This window comes from Macaca nemestrina, chromosome 6 (assembly GCF_043159975.1).
Source record: "Macaca nemestrina isolate mMacNem1 chromosome 6, mMacNem.hap1, whole genome shotgun sequence".
Classification (NCBI taxonomy): domain Eukaryota; kingdom Metazoa; phylum Chordata; class Mammalia; order Primates; family Cercopithecidae; genus Macaca; species Macaca nemestrina.
The window spans coordinates 76,465,547-76,486,078 of record NC_092130.1 but is presented as its reverse complement, the minus strand read 5'-3'; positions in this window follow the sequence as shown (position 1 = coordinate 76,486,078).

The following is a 20,532-nucleotide window of genomic DNA, read 5'->3' as shown; positions in this document are numbered from 1 at the left end:
TACTCAGGAGGCTGAGGCAGGAGAATGGCGTGAACCCAGGAGGCGGAGCTTGCAGTGAGCCGAGATCACACCACTGTACTCTGGCCTGGGCAACAGAGCAAGACTCTATCTCAAAATAAAAAATAATAATAATAATAATATTAATAATTTTCCCCAGTTTCACCAGGGAGTGTGGATTGGCAGACCTCCTTATACTGTCAGGTTGGAAGTTGATTCCCTCTTCCCCCATGTAAACTTTTGAATATGCTATTTTTAATTACAAAAATCTTTTTATTTTTTATTATGTGATTTTCTTATAAAGCTTCTCAACAATATAGACCTTTGTAAAGATAATATAGTCAAACTCCTCTTACCCTCCAGTCAATTCCATGCCCTAGGATAAACTACTGCTAAGTAAAGTAAATAAATAATTTTTAAATGACATAAATTGAACTTGACAGTAACAGGTATCTCCTGTAAACTGCATGTGACACAGTTATTTCAACCCTTCTAATATCAATTCTGTAGTTTTCAAGTAGCATAACTTATAGGCCAAGCTGTGTAGAAGACTTAATCTGTGTTAATTGTTTCTAGCTCTGGCTTATTTCTGAGAAAGGAAAATAAATCTTGGGGTCCCAAATCACTAAGCTAAAGGGAAAAGTCAAGCTGGGAACTGCTTAGGGCAAACCTGCCTCCTATTCTATTCAAAGTCATCCCTCTGCTCACTGAGATAAATGCATATCTGATTGCCTCCTTTGAAAATGCTAATCAGATACTCAAAATAATGCAAATTTGTCTCTCACCTACCTGTGGCCTGGAAGCCCCCTTCCTGCTTCATGTTGTCCTGCCCTTCATTTGAGTTGATCCATCTCTTTGCACAGAACCAATGTACATTTTACATATATTGATTGATGTCTCATGTCTCCCTAAAATGTGTAAAACCAAACTGTTCCCCTACAACCTTGGGCACATGTCGCCAGGATCTCCTGAGGGTGTGTCACAGGCACACGTTCTCAACCTTGAGAAAATAAACTTTTTAAATTAACTGAGACCTGTCTCTGATATTCAGGGTTCACATTTCCATAAACTTTAATTAAATCCAGTGTTCAATTCCCAGAACTCATTGTATCTGAACCACTGCAGACATTTGATAGAGTTGAACACACCCTCTTTCCTGAAACACTTTTCCGCTTCCTTTCGGACTCCTAAACCTCCTAGTTCTCCTTATACTTCTATGGCTGCTCCTTCTCAGTCAGTTTTATTGGTTGCTACTCTTTTCCCTGACCTAAGAACTTTGCAGTCCTGAGTTAGATCTCTGAATCTCTTTTCTGTCTATGCTTAAATCTTTTCTGATTTTCAACCGGACTGATAACTTTAAACGTTATCTATACACTGATGATTCCCAAATGTGCAACAACAGTTAGACCTCTCCTTAAGCTTCAAACACACGTATCCAAGATGCAGGCTCTTAGTTACTAACGAGAATCTCTAAATTCACGTAGTCAAAGATGACAGCCTGATATTATGCTTCTCCCCAGTCTGCTTCTCTCACAGCCTTCTCCAGCTCAGTAATCAACAGCATCGTTCTTCCAGGTACTCAGGTCAACAATCATGGACTTAACTTCTGTCAAACCCTATATTCAATTATTTAGAAAATTTTGTTACCTCATTGTGGTGGTCCAATTTATGTGTCAACTTGACTGGACTAAGGCATGCACAGTTATCTGGCAAAAAAAATATTTCTGGGTGTGTCTGTGTGGGTGTTTTTAGAAGAGATTGGCATTTGAATGGGTAGACTGAGTAAAGAAGTTCCACCTCGCCAATGTGGGTGGACATCACCCAATCTGTGAACAGCCAGTTTCACTCACGTCTGTGTGAAGAGACCACCAAACAGGCTTTGTGTGAGCAATAAAGCTGTTTATTTCACCTGGGTGCAGGCAGGCTGAGTCCAAAAAGAGAGTCAGCGAAGGGAGACAGGGGTGGGGCCGTTTTATAAGATTTGGGTAGGTAGTGGAAAATTAGTCAAAGGGGGTTGTTCTCTGGCGGGCAGGGGCAGAGGTCACAAGGGGCTCAGTTGGGGAGCTTTGAGCCAGGATGAGCCAGGAGAAGGAATTTCATAAGGTAATGTCATCAGTTAAGGCAGGGACTGGCCATTTTCACTTCTTTTGTGGTGGAATGTCATCAGTTAAGGCAGGAACAGGCCATTTTCACTTCTTTTGTGGTTCTTCAGTTACTTCAGGCCATCTGGATGTATACCTGCAGGTCACAGGGGATGTGATGGCTTAGCTTGGCCTCAGAGGCCTGACAGCCAGAATAGGACAAAAAGGCAGACGAAGGATGAATTCTTTCTCTTTACTTGAGCTGGGGCTTCCATCATCTCCTGAGTTTGGACATCACAGCACTAGACTCTCTGGCCTTTAGTCTTCAAGACTTATCCCAGGAACTCTGCACCTCTGTGTTCATACTTTCAGACTCAGATTGGGAGTTATATCCTCTGGTCTCAAGGTTCACAGGTCCTCAGACTTAACTGAATTTCCTTCATCTTTATCGGTTTACCAGGTTGAAGAAGGAAGATTGTGGAACTTCTTGGCCTCGATAATCATGTGAGCCAATTTTCATAATAAATCTTTCTCTCTGTTTCTTTTTGTTTCTCTCTCTCTCTCTATATATATATATATACACAAATATTTGTGTCCATATATTAGCTATACATATAGATACCTATATCTATATTTGCATCTATACACAGTATCAAATATATCTGGATTTGTATATATAGATGTCCTCTTTATATATGTATGTATACATATTCTATATATCAGGCTGTCAATATATCTGTGAACATATGTATATATAGATAAAAATTTCTATATCTATGTTATAGATAAAATATCTATATTTTTGTTTCCATCAATCTATTTATATCTATCTATTCTATTGGTTCTATGTCTCTGGAAAACCCTAATATAATACACTCATCTTTAAAATTATATCCAGAATGGTGACCACATCTCATCACTGCTATTGCCAGCATTCTGGAGGATGCTGCCATTGTTTATCTTTTAGATTATTATAACAGACTTTTAATTAATTAATCTCCCAAAAGTAAGCAGATAACATACAAAAATATGTTAATTAGAAAGTTTATTTATGAAGACATTTTATAAAGGTATGTGTAGTAGTCTATTCTCACGCTGCTAATATAGACATACTCAAGACTGGGTAATTTATAAAGGAAAGATGTTTAATTGATTCACAGTTCAGCAAGGCTGGGGGGGGCCTCAGGAAACTTACAATCAGGGTAGAAGGCAAAGGGGAAGCAAGTCACCTTCTTCATAAGGCAGCAGGAAGGAGAAATGCCTAGGAAAGGGGGAAAAGCCACTTTAAAAACCATCAGATCTTGAGAGAACTCACTCACTATCTTGAGAATGGCATGGGGGTAACTGTCTCCATGATTCAATTACCTCCCACCAGGTCCCTCCCACAACATTTGGGGATTATGGGAGCTACAACAAAAGATGAGATTTGGGTGGGGACACAGCTAACCCATATCAGTATGAGTATAAAGAGAGTGGAACTGGAAGTAGTGGCAGTAAGGCTATTTTCATTTCTGGTCCTGGATACCTGTGAATGTGATCTTATTTGAAAGTAGGGTCTTTGAAGGTGATTGAGTTAAGATTTCTTTTAGGGTGGGTTCTACTTTAATATGACTGGTGCCCTTATGAAAAGCAGAAATTTGAACAGATATATATGTACAGATGGAAGAAAATTGAACACACAAAGAACCAAGAAAGTTACAAGCCAAGAAACAGCTGAGGCTATAAGGAACCTAGGAGAGAATCATGGAACAGATTTCCTCCAGAGTCTCCAGAAGGAACTATCCTTGTTGATGCTTTGATTTCAGACTCCTGGCCTCCAGAATTGTGAAACAATAACTTTCTGTTATTTAAGTCACTCAGTTTGTGGCACTGTGTTATGACAGCCTCAGGAAATTAATACCAATGAGAAGAATGTGACAAACCCAGGTTAGAGAGTTGAATACATTTAGCAGATTTGAAAGTGTCACTGACCTTTTATTAAATAGTATAACCTGCCATAGGCAAACTCATGGGGTAAAGCAAAGGAAATAAACTCTGACCTCATTCTGCTGCCTCCCTCTGATCTCCCAGGTTCTCCTGAAAGTTGCTGATGTAGTGCATACAGGTTTGCTTCCTAGGGCAGAGAAAGGGTGAAGAGGGTGGAAGGTGCTTCTGGAAAGCTAAAAGGCAGTTTTCTGAGACACTTTCTAACTAGTTCCCTTCATCTTCTCTTTTCCTCCTATTGCTTATTCTCAACACAGGATCCAGAGTGATGTGGCTGAAATATAAAAACAAACAAATAAACAAACAAACAAAAAATGAAAGACATGTCACTCCTCTGCTTAAAACCCTCCCAACACAAATTTAATCCAAAAGCCCTTAGAAGGACTTCTAAAGTCATACCTGTGTGGCTGGTCATTGCCTCTTACCTTACCTCCTAGTATCCTCTCCCTTGTTCACACAGTTGACCTGGCCTCCTCACTTTATACTTGCTCTGTTTGAAGTCCTTCCTCAGATGTCTACATGACTTCCATTCTCCTTTTATTCAGGTCTTTACTCAGTAAGTTGTCCTCAGACCACTCTGTCTAGCATATTAAACCTGTATTCTACAAACACATTGCCTATTCTCCTCCTTAACATTTATCATTATCTAAAAAGCTGTGTATTAACTGAAGGACTGCCAATTTTGGTCTGGCATATAAAACGTTTAGAGGTTGCCATTCCATCCTAACAACAAAATGCTGAACAACTTACAAAATCAACAACTCCTCTTAGGTCTGTAAGAGAAGTGAGGTTATAGGGCAGACCATTGTCCCCAAAATTGGAGAGACAGAAAAGCAAATACAGAGAATCACAATTTTTGTGAATATTGACAAATTAATTTTATATTTTACATGGAGAGGTTAAAAAATCCGGAAGATCGGCCAGGTGCGGTGGCTCATTCCTGTAATTCCAGCACTTTGGGAGGCTGAGGCAGGTGGATCATGAGGTCAGGAGATCGAGACCATCCTGGTTAACATGGTGAAACCCTGTCTCTACTAAAAATACAAACAATTAGCCAAGTGTAGTGGCACACACCTGTAGTCCTAGCTACTTGGGAGGCTGAGGCAGGAGAATCACTTGAACCTGGGAGGCAGAAGTCGCAGTGAACAAAGATTGCACCACTGCACTCCAGCCTGGGTGACACAGCAAGACTCAAAAAAGTCTCAAAAAAAAATCCAGAAGATCTAGCACAACATTGAAAAAGAACGAAGTCAGCAGACTGACGCTACTCAACTTCAAGGCTTATTATACAGCTATGGTAATCAAGACAGTGTGGTATTGGCAAAAGAATAGACAAACAAATAAGTAGAATGGAATAGAGTCCAGAAATAAACCCACATAAATACAGTCAACAAACCTTTGACAAAGGAGTGCTAAAATGATGTCTATTTTAAAAAAACTATATATTTTACTTATTTATCCCGTTTCTTGTCTCCCTCCTCCACTGGAAGCCCCTTCAAGGTAGAGCTATTTGTCTATCTTGTTTACTGTTGAATTTCCAGTGCCTAGAATAGTGCTGGGTTCTGGGCTCTAATACATATATGTTGAGTGCATGGATAAATGCCTTCCCTTTTTGTTTTTCAATCTTATGAGCTTAATCTTCTTTAGTTACTGCAATTATTTTCAAGTCTATTATTGCTACCATAAAATTTTCTGGTATAAAGAGATACAATGAGACAGATGGCTTTCTTGTGGTTGATATTTAATGACTTGCTTTAATGAATGGTGAATCCCTAAAATCCAAATGCCTGCACAGATCCTGTACATTCTATCTTTCTGATAAGCCTACAACATTTCTTGATAACAAGCAATGAAATTTCAAAGGAATTTTATGCATATTTTTCAACTGGAGAGCCATTTTGTTTTTAGTTTCCCTTTCTTTTCCACGCCACCTTATTCAAGGTAATACAATATGTTCCTTAAATGTAAGCAATGATGGCAGGCGGTATTTATTGTTTTGTCTAGAGCTATTTTGAAATATTTAGTCAGGGACACACATTGCATTTTAGCAAACATTTCTTTTGGAAGAAAACTATAAACATCAAGTACCACCAAATTGCACTGTCAACTCTATGTATAACTATAAGGAAAAAATAATGCTATTTTTATTGTTATTCTTTTTATAGATTTGATATTATGGATCCTGGGTAAATATGTTATTACCAAAAGCCTACAGGAGTTGACTGAAATATTCCTATTCTTTGCCAGGTTTTAGACTTCAGTATAGATTATTATACTGATTTTTGTCGCCAGTAATCCTGGATATACTTTTCTTCTTCTCAGTGCTCTCATTTGCCTTTTGTCTTTTTTATTCTAATACAAATCACTGCCATGTTTTAGACTCACTGTCACTAAAATGTAGATCCTTATAAGTCTCTCATGGTGCGTCTGTGCAAACATTCAGTCTTTTCAAAGGTTACATTATGTGTTCTTCATAACAGCAAGAGAACGTGAATTAGAAAACACAACGAAAACAGCTCTCAAGTAAATTTTATAACTTTTAAATACATTTTTGATGGCTTACATTTTACCAAGATTTGAAGTTTTCAATGAAATTCAGAAAATCTGATAGTCATATGGAATATTAAAATTAGCTCTTTTTATGGGATAAAAGTTGTTTATTTTAACAACAAATTAAGATTAGTAGGTCATGAAAGGTCCATATTCTTATACTAAGTCAACTTTTTTTGATAGCATAACAGTGTTCCTAACAGTGTTTTAAACTAGACAGCTTTCTCTGAGGATGAGAAAGAAATTTTGATTTTTTTTTTTTTCTAAGCTCCCCTTCATTCCCTGATTCTAGCCTTCCACCAGTTTCCTTCAATTCCAAGTTGTTTGTCTATATATACTCTATAAAATATTTTTTCTCTCTATAGTTCTGGGTAACCATAAATGCCAAGGATGTATTTTGCATACTCCTTCCATGCATTGCTCGTGCGCGCGCGCGTGTGTGTGTGTGTGTAAAATTTGAAAAAAAATTTTCATCAGTTCATCTTTAAACTTAAAAGCAATCTATGTAAAATTAAAAGAGATATGCTTATCTCTTAACATCTTTGACTGGGTTTATTTGGTTTAGAGAAGTTAGGGTGGGGTGCTCAGAATGCTGTTTGAATTTAAATCTGAGATAAGATCCTTTCCTGTGGTCTCCAAGACACAGATGGAAGCACAATCACATACTGAAAAGCTTTCTTAGGGCTATGACCTTCAATGTCTCTTTAAAAGATGAAGCAACTAATTTAAAAATAAAATGCAAATATTACCTGTTAATTTTGTGTCATATATTCATGTATCTTTCTGAAAAAAAAGTCACTTAACTGAACTCAAATTTTGATAGAAAAATTACTTAAACCAGTGTAAATATTGGCATACATTGGAATACATCAAGTTCTTTTAAAGTGAATTGCTGCATTGCGCAGGTCTTAAGAATAAAATAGGAAAGAAAAGAGAAGTCTTTACTTTTTGAAATACAATATTTAAAAAAAATAATAATATGAAACTAGACAAACAAAAAGGAACTCTATTTAGCCAGCAGTAGATCCAATCAAAGTATTTTAAAGCAGTTTTCAGAGCAAAGATTTTGGAAGACATTTATTCCTCTACATATTTTCCAGTTATCCTTTAACTTCAAGGATACTGCTTGCTGCTTCAGAATAGCTCTGCTGAAGTTGTGGGGTTAGAGAAGGTATAGAGAAATGGGCATGATTGCTCATTGAAGGGCTAAGTGGCAGCTTAAGACTTAAAGGCACACATTTACAAAGTTCAGAGCTTTCTCAAGTGTCAGTTCGCGTGTACTTGATGTAGTAGCTCAGTGAGGAAGCCAGCTGGCCTGCAATCATACTAACTGCAAGATCAACGATTAATACCAAAGTGTTCACATATTCAAAAGAGAAGTTTAATCTTGTGAAATCCCTTACTGTGCTGCTGTCAAGTTTGATTGGGGATGACAGGTGCCATAAGAGAGCCTCTTGACTAAGAGCAAAAAGTTGTACCATGATAATGAACAGAACATGCTTGAAAAGAACAAGAGAAGAAAAGAAGGGTGGGTGGTGGCAGGAAGATATCTGAGGAGAAGTCTCTCTTGAAATGTGAAGGTTGCAAGCTGTTCTCAAAATAGAGAAAACATAGAGAATATTTGTGTATACACTTTAAAAAATCTTCTGCCAGAAAATTAAAGGTGAGATAAAACATTTAGTTTTGCAACAGATATTTCTTAATATGGATATATCATGTCCTCCATTTTGGAGCAGTACAAGAAAAAATAGAAGTAAAGTATGCTCATAGATCTTCATCCCTATAGTGAAACCATGTTTAAACTTTTGTAAAATAGAGTTAAGCATAAGCACTTTGGATAATTTTAAGGTTACTATTTTCTTTTAAAATAACATCCAAAGTATATAGAAACCCATACAGAAATGTGGCAAATTATTTCCCTATATTTCTTTCCATCAACTAATATACATGCCACTTAATAGTATTTAATGTAGCATAGAGCTCAACAACAACAATGACAACAAAATCACTTAGCAATTGAATACAAACTTCTTCAAGCCTCAGGGCTGTCATCTAAAATTTGAAATAATAATCCAGGTTCTTAAAGATCCTATGAGGCTTAAAAGAGATAACAGATATAAATTAAAATGTTTGGTGTAGTGTTTAGCACATTCCAAGTGATTAACAAATGATAGATACTACTATTATTATTTGAGGAAATAGTAAATTAAAATTTCAACTTAGATGTCAATTATAATAGATAGATAGATAGATAGATAGATAGATAGATAGATAGGTAGATAGATAGATAGAATAGATAAAGAATTCCCAAAGAAAGGTATGAATGGTTTCAAAGTATGCCAAAAGTACTCCTTGGGCAGCTCTAAAATTCAAAGGAGATAATAAAAGGGCTAAAGGAAGAGACACTTTTGAAGAGATTTATTGTGACATAGTTGCTGAACTGATTTGACTCTCACTCATTCCTCTTTAAGGGACAGGTTGAGGTGTTCACTTCTAATTTCAATTCTTGTGTGCACTCCCTTTAAGAAGACAATTCTGAAAGCTTGGCAGGTGCCCCAGGAATTGTGGGAAAATACTGGTAGGGTTATCTGTACATGTATGAAGTATCTAAAGGATGGAACAGCCCAAGGCCACAGTGTAGAGGGAGCTACTGATTAGGGAGCAAGAGATCAACCTGGTAATGGTGGAGAAAAGTGCAATACCTCCAGAGATGAGTTGTGCAAAACCCAGTGAGAATGCAGGTATTTGTTATATGGGATCTTTCCAAAATGCCTTCTGTCAGAATGTCGGGTGCCTAACAAGAAAAGTCTGTGTAGGTGGGCCCTAGAGGAAACCTGAAGCAGCCACCCAAGGCAAAAGTGCTAGGGTAAGAGGAGTCCATCAAGGCATTTCTAAAGAATCTCCCAAAATGCCCTCAAAGGAAAAAATCAGAATTAAACAGTAGCCATGCTCAGAGGCTGTAGAATTCTGTAATTACAAGGGTCAAATAATAAGTTTACATACTTCTTTCCCTCTTCCTTTTCTCTGTTTCAATCCCAAGGAGCCAAAACCCACATGTATCAGTCAGATTAGGTGACTTGCAACAACAAACATATCCTAAATCTTATTGGCTTAAAACAAAAAATTAAATTTTTAATTTATGTCTTATACACTTTACAAGTCAGCAGGAAGTCTCTGCTTATTACAGTACTTGGAAACATAGATCAATGAAGCTGTACCTACATAAACATTTCAGATTATACGGAAAAGAGACTCAGAAGGATCTCTTATCAACAATTAAATGCCAACACTTTATCACTCATAACCTGTCCAGAACTAGCCCTGTGGTCCACCCAATCACAATAGTTCAGTAAGAACAATGCCCCATTATATATAGAAGATTGAGAGTGAGCAGCAGTTGATAAACATCACTAACAACTGCCATAACCTGCCATTTGACCAAAATTAAAATTTTATATACTCTCTCTTTCACAGTCAAAACACGCTACCCTCTTCTCCACAGATACAACCTCAAAGCCTTACCTAATTCTAAAACTGCTGGGGGATGATCAATAGTCTCAGTATCAGGTCTGATATGTTTCCTCTTGACTTTGAGGCCAATGGAAAAAACACAAGTTCTCTGCTACCCACACAGCCAAAATACAACAATGAAACATGGACAGAATAACCACAGGAAACAATCCTATTTGTAAAATGTCTGGCCGATAGCAGACTTACAAACAGATATTTTGTTTTATTTTATTTTTATTTTTATTTATTTTTTTATTATTATGATTATACTTTAAGTTCTAGGGTACATGTGCACAACGTGCAAGTTTGTTACATATGTATACATGTGCCACATTGGTGTGCTGCACCCATTAAATCGTCATTTACATTAGGTATATCTCCTAATGCTATCCCTCCTCCCTCTCCCCTCCCCACAATAGGCCCCGGTGTGGGATGCTCCCCTTCCTGTGTCCAAGTGATCTCATTGTTCAATTCCCACCTATGAGTGAGAACATGCGGTGTTTGGTTTTCTGTTCTTGCGATAGTTTGCTGAGAATGATGGTTTCCAGCTGCATCCATGTCCCTACAAAGGACACGAACTCATCCTTTTTTATGGCTGCATGGTATTCCATGGTGTATATGTGCCACATTTTCTTAATCCAGTCTGTCACTGATGGACATTTGGGTTGCTTCCAAGTCTTTGCTATTGTGAATAGTGCTGCAATAAACATACGTGTGCATGTGTCTTTATAGCAGCATGATTTATAATCCTTTGGGTATATACCCAGTAATGGGATGACTGGGTCAAATGGTATTTCTAGTTCTAGATCGTTGAGGAATCGCCACACTGTTTTCCACAATGGCTGAACTAGTTTACAGTCCCACCAACAGTGTAAAACTGTTCCTATTTCTCCACATCCTCTCCAGCACCTGTTGTTTCCTGATTTTTTGATGATTACCATTCTAAATGGTGTGAAATGGTATCTCATTGTGGTTTTGATTTGCATTTCTCTGATGGCCAATGATGATAAGCATTTTTTTCATGTGTCTGTTGACTGTATGAATGTCTTCTTTTGAGAAGTGTCTGTTCATATCCTTTGCCCACCTTTTGATGGGGTTGTTTTTTTCTTGTAAATTTGTTGAGTTCTTTGTAGGTTCTGGATAATAGCCCTTTGTCAGATGAGTAGATTGCAAAAATTTTCTCCCATTCTGTAGGTTACCTGTTCACTCTGATGGTAGTTTCTTTTGCTGTGCAGAAGCTCTTTAGTTTAATTGGATCCCATTTGTCAATTTTGGCTTTTGTTGCTGTTGTTTTTGGTGTTTTAGACATGAAGTCCTTGCCCATGCCTATGTCCTGAATGGTATTACATAGGTTTTCTTCTAGGGTTTTTATGGTATTAGGTGTAACATTTAAGTCTCTAATCCATCTTGAATTAATTTTTGTATAAGGAGTAAGGAAAGGATCCAGTTTCAGCTTTCTACTTATGGCTAGCCAATTTTCCCAGCACCATTTATTAAATAGGGAATCGTTCCCCCATTTCTTGTTTTTGTCAGGTTTGTCAAAGATCAGATGGCTGTAGATGTGTGGTATTATTTCTGAGAGTTCTGTTCTGTTCCATTGGTCTATATCTCTGTTTTGGTATCAGTACCATGCTGTTTTGGTTACTGTAGCCTTGTAGTATAGTTTGAAGTTAGGTAGTGTGATGCCTCCAGCTTTGTTCTTTTGGCTTAGGATTGTCTTGGCAATTTGGGGTCTTTTTTGGTTCCATATGAACTTTAAAGCAGTTTTTTCCAATTCTGTGAAGAAAGTAATTGATAGCTTAATGGGGATGGCATGGAATCTATAAACTGCCTTGGGCAGTATGGCCATTTTCACAATACTGATTCTTCCTATCCATGAGCATGGTGTGTTCTTCCATTTGTTTGTGTCCTCTTTTATTTCACTGAGCAGTGGTTTGTAGTTCTCCTTGAAGAGGTCCTTTACATCCCTTATAAGTTGGATTCCTTGGTATTTTATTTCTTTGAAGCTATTGTGAATGGGAGTTCATTCATGATTTGGCTCTCTGTCTGTTATTGGTGTATAAGAATGCTTTTGATTTTTGCCATTGATTTTGTATCCTGAGACTTTGCTGAAGTTGCTTGTCAGCTTAAGGAGATTTTGGTCTTAGGCAATGGGGTTTTCTAAATATGCAATCATGTCATCTGCAAACAGAGACAATTTGACTTCATCTTTTCCTAACTGAATACCCTTTATTTCTTTCTCTTGTCTGATTGCCCTGGCCAGAACTTCCAACACTATGTTGAATAGGAGTGATGAGAGAGGGCATCCCTGTCTTGTGCCAGTTTTCAAAGGGAATGCTTCCAGTTTTTGCCCATTCAGTATGATATTGGCTGTGGGTTTGTCATAAATAGCTCTTATTATTTTGAGATACGTTCCATCAATACCGAATTTATTGAGAGTTTTTAGCATGAAGGGCTGTTGAATCAACGAGACAGAAAGTTAACAAGGATATCCAGGAATTGAACTCAACTGTGCACCAAGAGCACCTAATAGACATCTACAGAACTCTCCACCCCAAATCAACAGAATATACATTTTTCTCAGCACCACATCACACTTATTCCAAAATTGACCACATAGTTGGAAGTAAAGCACTCCTCAGCAAATGTAAAAGAACAGAGATTTTTTTTTTTTTTTTTTTTTTTTTTTTTTTTTGAGACGGAGTCTGGCTCTGTCGCCCGGGCTGGAGTGCAGAGGCCGGATCTCAGCTCACTGCAAGCTCCGCCCCCCGGGTTTATGCCATTCTTCTGCCTCAGCCTCCCGAGTAGCTGGGACTACAGGCGCCCGCCGCCTCGCCCGGCTAGTTTTTTGTATTTTTTAGTAGAGACGGGGTTTCACCGTGTTCGCCAGGATGGTCTCGATCTCCTGACCTCGTGATCCGCCCGTCTCGGCCTCCCAAAGTGCTGGGATTACAGGCTTGAGCCACCGCACCCGGCCAAAAGAACAGAGATTATAACAAACTGTCTGTCAGACCACAGTGCAATCAAACTAGAACTCAGGACTAAGAAACTCAATCAAAACCGCTCAACTACATGGAAACTTAACAACCTGCTCCTGAATGACTACTGGGTACATAACAAAATGAAGTCAGAAATAAAGATGTTCTTTGAAACCAATGAGAACAAAAATACAACATACCAGAATCTCTGGGACACATTTAAAGCAGTGTGTAGAGGAAAATTTATAGCACTAAATGCCCACAAGAGAAAGCAGGAAAGATCTAAAATTGACACCCTAACATCACAATTAAAAGAACTAGAGAAGCAAGAGCAAACACATTCAAAAGCTAGCGGAAGAAAAGAAATAACTAAGATCAGAGCAGAACTGAAGGAGACAGAGACACAAAAAACCCTCCAAAGAAATCAATGAATCCAGGAGCTGGGTTTTTGAAAAGATCAACAATATTGATAGACTGCTAGCAAGACTAATAAAGAAGAAAAGAGAGAAGAATCAAATAGATGCAATAAAAAATGATAAAGGGGATATCACCACCGACCCACAGAAATACAAACTACCATCAGAGAATACTATAAACACCTCTATGCAAATAAACTAGAAAATCTAGAAGAAATGGATAATTTCCTGGATACTTACACTCTCCCAAAACTAAACCAGGAAGAAGTTGAATCCCTGAATAGACCAGTAGCAGGCTCTGAAATTGCAGCAATAATTAATAGCCTACCAACCAAAAAAAGTCCAGGACCAGACGGATTCACAGCCAAATTCTACCAGAGGTACAAGGAGGAGCTGGTACCATTCCTTCTGAAACTATTCCAATCAATAGAAAAAGAGGGAATCCTTCCTAACTCATTTTATGAGGCCAACATCATCCTGCAACCAAAGCCTGGCAGAGACACAACAAAAAAAGAGAATTTTAGGCCAATATCCATGATGATCATCGATGAAAAGATCCTCAACAAAATACTGGCAAACCGAATCCAGCAGCACATCAAAAAGCTTATCCACCATGATCAAGTGGGCTTCATCCCTGGGATGCAAGGCTGGTTCAACATACGCAAATCAATAAACATAATCCAGCATATAAACAGAACCAAAGACAAAAACCACATGATTATCTCAATAGATGCAGAAAAGGCCTTTGACAAACAGATATTTTAAACACTCCCTTTCCTGATGATGAGGAATAGTTTAGGCCCTAATTTTGTACCCCCACTCCCACTAAGAAACCCTTAGTGTTCTCTGTGATAGGTACCTGGGTGGTATCTGACCTGTGTCTTTTACAGTATTCTTTGATAACAAAGAATACTTCTTGGAGTTAAACAGATTTTGCAGCCTGTAACTTGCCAACGTGTGGTGGGAGACCCAAAGCTCGTTTTCAGTCTTAAGCACTCACAATTTCTTTTAAACAAGGCTGATGGTTTTTTTTATAGTAGTAATTTCCAAATGACTTAGGAAATTTCTGGAGATGAGAATATAATCAATTTGGTATCAGTCATTTCAGTCATTTCCATGTTGCAATAGCCATATCCTCAGTTCTTCTCTAGATATATCTCTAACATTTGCTATATTTCTTTTTTTATTTATTTTATTTTTTTACATGGAGTTTCACTTTGTTGCCCAGGCTGGAGTGCAGTGGCCCAATCTCAGCTCCCTGTAACCTCCATCTCCTGGGTTCAAGTGATTCTCCTGCCTCAGCCTCCCGAGTAGCTGGGATTACAGGCACGTGCCACCAAGCCTAGCTAAGTTTCATATTTTTAATTGAGACGGGATTCCACCATGTTGGTAAGGCTGGTCTCCAACTGCTGACCTCATGATCCACCTGCCTTGGCCTCCCAAAGTGCTAGGATTACAGGTGTGAGTCACCTCGCCCAGCAGATTTGTTGTATTTCTATGCTTTTTTCTACTCTCGATTATTTCTTTCTCTAGAATTAACTGTGGGCATTTTGAGCTTTTTATACATCTATGTGATAGCAGCAGGAGGCAGACAAACGCCTAGGCAGATAGGGGCGTGTTCCTGGTGAAATTCCACCTTGAAGCTCAAAAAACAGCCTGAAGACTGGAAGACTGGACTGCTGGTCCCAGATGAAACTCGCCACCCAGAGTGACAACTTCTGTTCCTGTTTGCCTCCCTTTACCCTGTTGATTTTTCTGAATAAGGCCTTTTAACCAATTGAATGTTGCCTTTTCCAATACTACCTATGGCCTGCCCCTCCTCTATTCTGAGCCCATGGGTGCCCAGGACTACCCGGGACTGAGCCGCATTGGGGGAACTTTTCAGTCTTTGGGTAGGGGGACCACCTCCGCATCCCTCTCGCAGAAAGCTGTTTCATCACTCAATAAAACTCCCTGCCTTGCTCCCTCTTCAATTGTTAGCATATCCTCATTCTTCCTGGATGCTAGATGAGAGCTCAGGACCCACTGAATGTGGGTACTCCAAAAGGCTGTCCCATTGCCCTTTTGTACTTGCCAGCAGAGGGCAGCTGCCCCATGCAATGTGGCCTGGGGCCGACGACTGAGCTGTTAACACATCAGTGTCCATCTGGCTGTGGACAGCAGAATTAAAAGAGCTAATTAGCACACTAACACCCCCGCTGGGGCTTCGGGGTTGTGGGTACCCTTGCCTGGGTGCTGCCACATTCCCCTTGAGGTGATATGTCTGGTCTGGCTGTGAGCCCCGCATGGAGCTTGATCCTTTGTCAGTGCTTAGAGTGGCTGGCCGGATCCTGCACTCACTCGGGCGCTCCCTCCCACAAAGGACTGAGCATGGCAGGCAGAGTAGACGGGACACCCCTGCTGCAAGTCTGGTGTAGAGGCTGGGAGAAAATTCTTGTGTCGTTTGGGAAAATCACACATTGATCTTATATATCTGAGTCATGTTGTCCAATTCAAAGCAATTGAACACCACATTTTCAACTGGATCTTTGACCAAAATCTAGTTAAATTTATTTTGTGGTTTTAGCAATACATGTGAGGACTATGTTATTGATTTGATTCTTGCTACAAAATTAAATTTTAATTGTCATTGTTTCCTCAAAGATTTTCTCGGTTTAATTTTTTTCTAGTACGTGATGAAAAGCAGTTGGATTTTCATTTTTCAGCCCTGAAATTTCCCAAATTTCAGGACTCTCCTGATTTCTTATTCCTGTTCTAAAAGCAGCAAATTATTTCCTGACAAACACCTTCTTTGCAGTAAGTTGCCAAACTCAGTCAATAATTCAGTCAACAACAACCAAAACACACTGGTAATATTTTGTTTTTTAACCTTTTCCCTTCAAGCTAATATCAGTTTCTCTATTACTTGTTACCTGGTCCCTAAACCAGTGCCACATATTTCTAGTCAGGAGAAGTTACATTGTTCTTGTGTAATGACAAAGTCCAAAATATCAGTAGTTTAGTAGAACAGGCTATTTTTTTTGTTTCTATTACATTTCCCTTGTGGTTAGTGGAATGGGAAGTGAGGATAGGAAGGGAGTGTCTTCTCAGAAGAGACCTGAGTGAGTAACTCTCTTAAATGTAGCTGTTCACCCAGTCCAAAGGAGAGATTTTTGGAGGGTTCTGTATCAACCATTATATATTCTGTTACTTGACAGACTTATGCCACTTCCTACTTGCAGCTCATTGGCTAGAATTATTGACACAGTTTCATCCAGTCACAAAGGGGCCAGCAAATGCAGTTCGCTCATGTGCATTCAGGTGGAAAACATCATGAATGGCTGAGGCAACATGGTTGTTACCAGAGTTAGGAAAGAAAAAGATCATGAAACCAACCTCCCAAGCGACAGGTAGCCTGCTCTATGTTGACCTCTGCCAGGGAAAGAAATAATATTTAATTGTAAACAATCTTCAGAGTTTTGATTATTGCATTATATTGAGATCACCCTAAGTCAATTGTGTTTTATGACTCTAGATGACATTGGACTGTTTATTATCTAATAGCAAGAAAAAATTATGGATCTAGCTATAGTTTTCATCCAGTGGCCCTACTGGATAAATTTCAAGGTGACAAAAGTGAGACAAAAATTTTCCTTCTGATGACAAGGGTTGTACCTCTTTGGGCATTAAATGAACATTTAAATCACCATTAAATGTCCACCTCCATCATCATCATCAGTTGCACTTATGTTTAGGAAAGCCTTGGATTGGTGAGCACATCAGCTCAAGCTCACCTAGCTGTCATCAGTCAATAATCCATAAAGGGGAAGGAAAAATTTCCTCCAGAATCAAAACCCATACCTGGCTCTTTGATTGAAAGTACCATACAGCAATTCATTTTTAGAGTTGTTTTTTTTTTTTTTTTTTTTTTTTTAATTCCCCAAAGCACTCTGTCTCAGGTTGCAAGCACTACCAGGTGACTTCGGCAAAATTAAGCTAAAATATATTTAATGGGTGGACATGAGGCAGCTCACAGGGTTTTAATGAGGGCTAGAGAACTAAACTCAAAACAGATACGAAAAGGAAGCTGTAGAGACTCAATGGCACTAATTGTTAGGTTGTTTCTACATTGTTAGGATGGATAAACAAATTCCAAATTTTCTCTTGTCTTAGTCACTCCCCTAATGATTCGATTTCTGAGGAGAGAGAAAGGGTTGATTGGTTAAGCTTAGTTTGCTTGCATGCCCACTCATTCTTTACCGTATCTTTGTGGTGAGAAGAATTATGTAGTTTTAATGGAAGAAGTCTCCAGGGTTTCAAATTTTCTCTTCTTCTCTTGGTGGCAGAGCACAGCACCTTATGTTACCATTCTTAGGAACAGTGATATTGGTTGTGTGGTAGCTGTAAAACAAAACAAAAATGCCTGTAATCAGTTCACCCTGTTATATGACTGTAAAATGTTTGAAGAATATAACTTTAATAATTTTTTCTTTAATGTAAAGAACAACATTTTCAGGGAAACATTCTGGGAAGAATTTTTGGGTCAATAACATGCTTCCTAGGTAAATTATCAACAATAAGGCACAAAAAGACATGCTAGAAAAAAATGATAAAATCATCTTATCTAAGCCACTTGATTCTTGATCCCCTCTTTCCTGGTGTTGTACTCTGCTTTGAAAATCAAGCAGAGTAGCAACTAAAAGTTTCAGACTTTATAAAGACATGTCTTTGGCAAAATTTCCTGCTCTGTCCCCAGATATAGTCATTCCCTAGATGCTTGTTACCTAATGTAATTTCCTCAATGCAAATTAACTGATTTATTTGAGCCTTTCCCTGACACTGACTATTAATTCTTGGTGGAGGCGAGGCCCTGAGGTTGGTAATGTGATGGTAGCGGAGGGAGTGAATTATGACTGTGTTGATTTCTTGGAGCCTTCTATAACACGTTGAAGGATTATTCAATGCCTTGTCATTACAAATAAGCTAGTACAAAACAAAGAAGCAGTATTCAGTCCCTCTATAATATAAGTATTAGAGCTAACATGGTAGAATGGGGGAAGTTCTAGAAAGAAAAGAAAACTATGTTTTCTGTCTGCATGAAAGACAGCAAGAAAAAGCTACTTTAACATGCATTGTGCGTTAATGTTTTCTGTGCACTTCTCTGTCTACACATAAAAAATAAAACCTTTTGACTGGTTAGCAGTTGGCCATGATTCATTTTTATTCACCACTGTCCATAACTGGATTAAATAATTACAATTTATCTTACCATCTGAGACTCTCCCTGACATGTGGATGCCTCTGCCCTGCTGCTCACTTATGCTTAAGTTTGTATTTGCTCATTAACTGATTTGTCCTAAAAATAACTTTGAAAGTCTCAGTTCCTGAGCTGTTAGCCATTAGCCTACAAAGCTAAGGTTATAAAATCAGCATCTGGCTAGAGCTCAAAAAGCTGACTCTGTTCTCATTTTTAAGGCTAATATAAAGAAATGTATATTTAAACCTGTTTCTAATTAGCTCTTAAACTGTAAGACACTGAAGGCTATCATGAAGGAGGTGTCTCATTGCACTGAAGAGTTTGTTACTTCCTTCCTGGCTTCAGAATTCATTAAGGCATCTCTCTTAGACATGTGAAAGCTACCATCTCTTGTCTATCCCACAAAATCTCAAGGTAAAATACCTAATAATTGTACTCTGCTTTGTTGTTAAATATTTCCATTCAGAAGGGGTTTTGCATTTTTGAGAAATAAACTTATCAGCCTGCTTTAACTTGATTTAATTCTAGATGTTTCAGAATCACTGCATTTGGGGGTGCCAGAATTTATTTGATAATATTTGCATTTCATCTTTAAGTATTTACAGGTTTGACTAAAACAATTCTAAACTTTCTTAGTAAAAGACAATTCAGAGATAATTCCATGTATATAAATATTCTAGAGAAAAGAAACATTTTCTCTTCTCCTATGTTCACATGGGGGCATAATGGGTAATTTCCTTTCTGAAAAAGAAGCAAAACTACTTTATATAATACTAATTAATTAGACATTTAATTCAGTTAACAAAATAGACTGGTTAGCAAAATCAAGCTGTGGGGAAGAGTAGAGCACACAGTTTAACAATTTGAAGTATTAGAGTTTAAAGTTAAATTGTATAACATTTTGTATGTCTTCATCCACCAATTTGTCACTTGTAGCTTGTACAATTGTTGGTTCACAAAACATTATTTTGTATTCTAAACTATGTGAGGACAGACATCTTGAAGTGCTTTTCTTTTTATATCTAGCAAATAACTTAGCATATATAATGAATGAGATAAAAATGCTTATTAATGGTATGCATATTCTATAATTTTTAATAAACTATCATCCCAAATATTTATAGAATTCTCATAGTGTGTCTCTTTTTGTCTTCTCAGACTGTTTATCTGAACAAAATATAATACAAATACGCAATATGAATTTTCTTCCTAAATCTCAGTCACCTCAGGTTAAATGACATTTCAAGCAGACTATAACTGTTTTTATTATTTTGTTGTTCCTTATTATTGTTATAAAAATAAAGCATAAGTAATATAAATTAAAATGTTTCAGAGAGATGCAGTGAAAAGTGAAATTTATACTTAAGAAACACGACGTCCCACTATACTGATTAGTACAATAGCCATCAACAATATTTTGTGTTTTTTTCAGAAAGTTCACAAGTATGTACATGTAGCTGTAACTATTGTAGAGATATAAAGGAAAAATACATACACATATAATATGCATAAAGTACTGTTATGGACTGAATTGTATTCCCCCACAAATTCATATGAAGACTTATCCCCCAGTGTGCTTATACTAGGAGACTGGACCTTTGGGAGGTAATTAGGTTTGAATGAGGCCCCGAGGGTGGGGCCCTGGGATTAATGACTTTATAATAAAGAGGCACCCGAGAACTTGTTTGCTTTCCTTGTGCCATTTGAGAACACAGCAAGAGGGAAGTCTTCTGTTTGGAAGTCAGGAAGGAGGCACTCACTAGGAACTGATTATGCTGGCA